At 39.3% G+C, this 2,773-nt stretch overlaps 1 long non-coding RNA gene across 1 annotated transcript; it reads right to left on the bottom strand.

Annotated features, from left to right (window-relative positions):
* Nucleotides 1-240: 240 nt before the first annotated feature.
* On the bottom strand, nucleotides 241-1,027 carry LOC117729848. Its single transcript, XR_004609391.1, has 2 exons — nucleotides 888-1,027; nucleotides 241-479 (listed from the first exon to the last, which is right to left on the bottom strand). It is a non-coding gene; the product is annotated as an uncharacterized LOC117729848 (long non-coding RNA).
* Nucleotides 1,028-2,773: the final 1,746 nt, after the last annotated feature.

Raw genomic sequence — 2,773 nt, forward strand, 5'->3', positions numbered from 1 at the left:
TATGTATTGTGGTATGCTGCATGGTTTCTCTTTGTTAGTGGACCGGGTGTTTCATGTTAAGTTCAGAGTTAACTGTTTTGTATTGTTTGTTGTCTTTTATTTCTGTGTTAACAGAAGAACTACCTCTACAGTTATTTTTGCACTTTACAAACCTAGTCAAACACTCCAAATTAGAGACCCCACTCCTGGTACCAAAATGTGTAGGCAGGTGTAACTTGAACTGAGACACCAGACACAACACTATCTTCAGGGATCTTTATTTCTCGACTACTCTTAAGGGATTTAGAGTAGTATTAATTTAATTTCGAATGTTCAATTTAGAATAGATTTAACAAAGATGGTCCAGTACATTTACACGGTGCACATAAAATCTCACTTGAAAACCTAACTAACTCAAAGTGCAAATAATCGGTGTATAATTCAAGTGCATACATTCAGTGTAAAAATACAGTGCAAAAATAACTGTAGAGGTAGTTCTTCTGTTAACACAGAAATAAAAGACAACAAACAATACAAAACAGTTAACTCTGAACTTAACATGAAACACCCGGTCCACTAACAAAGAGAAACCATGCAGCATACCACAATACATAACGAAAATAAACATTATTTTCAGTACAATGGACATGCAGTAAATGTGCTCGAACATGGATAATAACAGAATGTATCCCTGTAGGATGGTCTTAAGATGACACACATTATTATCTTTACATTCTCCTCATGAACACTCAGCACATGTAAATACAATCTGTAAACATCGGGCCAATTAACTCCCTAACGGTGCATTTAGCGTCACACAATACATTTCCCGACTTCTATACCCTCATATAAATGAACATCTTTCGATTGTTTAGTAAAGAAATAATATTTAAAACATATTCACTCACACGGAAAACAACCAACCCGTCACCAGCTCGTCACCCGATACAGCGGAGCCCACTTCCTTCTTCGCTCCCTGCCACTGGCCCCATCCAAAGTACAGTGCCCTCTAGTGGCTCCAGTGGTGACAACTCCCTCCCACTAGGTTACATACACATTTACTATTTGCCAGTTTAATGGTCATGATATCAAGACTCATCTCTGACCGTGTATGACAAATGCTGTATAGCCCGTCTATAAAGCACAGACTTAGAGCAACTACGATTCTTATTGTTGAAAGCTTCTACCACAGTCACGTGGGCATGTCAGAAAAGGAGGATGTGAGGTGCCACCAGCATCATGCTTATCAGGCATCAAAAGGGAGGATTATCGGGGACCCTCATGTCACCATGAACAACTGCAGGGCTTTAAAGTGCAGCCAAGTGATACAATCTGGCTGCATACAATGAGCTGACTGATCTTATTCCAGTGTGTTTTAACATTAAAATACTACAACAAAACAATAGCAATCGGGTATCCTAGTAGAGCTAAATGTGCTTCTAGAATCAACTACAATATGTGCACACAGACACGTTGATTTAATTCATTATCGCTAGATTAGTCTAGCAAATCAGCAAGTTTTCATTTGAGCCCCAACGCATCAGTAAAGGTTTTTGTAAAATACTCTAACTTTTATTCAGCAGGCGGTGTGACAGTATGTTCATCAGCTTGTGATCTATGAAAGAGCAGCGAGCTATGGCATTAATACTGTTTGACCACTAGAGGGCAGTATAGTTCCACCAATGAGCCACCTGAAAAACGAAGCGAGGAACCGATATAAACTGAATACCAGACAACCAACTCTGCAATGGCCTGATCATTGGGCACGCTGGTTTGCCACTATACATTTATATTAAATAAATATTGTCTATCGACTCTTGACCCTTCACCACAAATACATGATCTCTAATGCATCATGTTTACTCATGTTAAGATGCTCATTCAGTGAATATTAATTGTCGGTTACCATTACTTGGACCGCCGCCTTCAAAACACTCAAGAATTCAGAGGGTCACGTCTCTTCTTCTGATGATTTAGAGCAGTTCAGAGAACCTAAACAATTTGTCTTGGGTTTTTGGAAGTCTGCCAGACTTAGAGGGGCCATTCTTTGCCCTTTCACAGGTCAAACAACGAATAAAATGCACAGTATAGACACGTTCATATAAATGATATAGTGCTCACAATTCCTCTCTCCATTCCCTGTTCTCTTCCCCTCCGTCCTCTCCATGCTCAATACTAACAACACAGACACTTCAAATGAGGCGCTTTGCATTGTTAGATGAGCTTGTGGACCGATTTAAGAAGGTCCATTCCCGACAAATCCCAATGTAAATGTTCATATGGAGGAATATATATATATATATATATATATTCTGCTTTCTTTTTGTGATTGAGTGTTTAACATTTAGAGTTTCTTTGGCTTTATTTCAACACTCTTGTGCTCCTTAGTAAATGTAGTAGCAGTTACTGCCGTAAGTGTTAGGACTTAAAGGAAGTGAGGAATGGACCTATTTCATTAATACTTCATGTTTTTTGGCAAGTTTTGACCTCTGAGCAAGCCAGGCAATATTCACAGATATTATCCTTTTGACAGGACCGTCCGGACCGTTTTAATATACTGACATTCGATGTGACGATACATTCTTGGAACCTAGCTTCCAGAGGTCCTGGTCGCTCTCATCCTCATTGTTCAGCTGCACTGCAGTTCAATGAATAAGAGAGGAACATCTAAAAAAGCCCAACTTCAGCATTCAGGATCTACGCGTCTTATAACGATAGATGTTGTGAGATAATTTCACTTTTTCCCCAGTACAGTTTCCCTTGTTTTCCTGAATTGAGACCAGATGTGTGCAGA

The sequence above is a fragment of the Cyclopterus lumpus genome, chromosome 4, assembly GCF_009769545.1.
Source record: "Cyclopterus lumpus isolate fCycLum1 chromosome 4, fCycLum1.pri, whole genome shotgun sequence".
NCBI classification, from domain to species: Eukaryota; Metazoa; Chordata; class Actinopteri; order Perciformes; family Cyclopteridae; genus Cyclopterus; species Cyclopterus lumpus.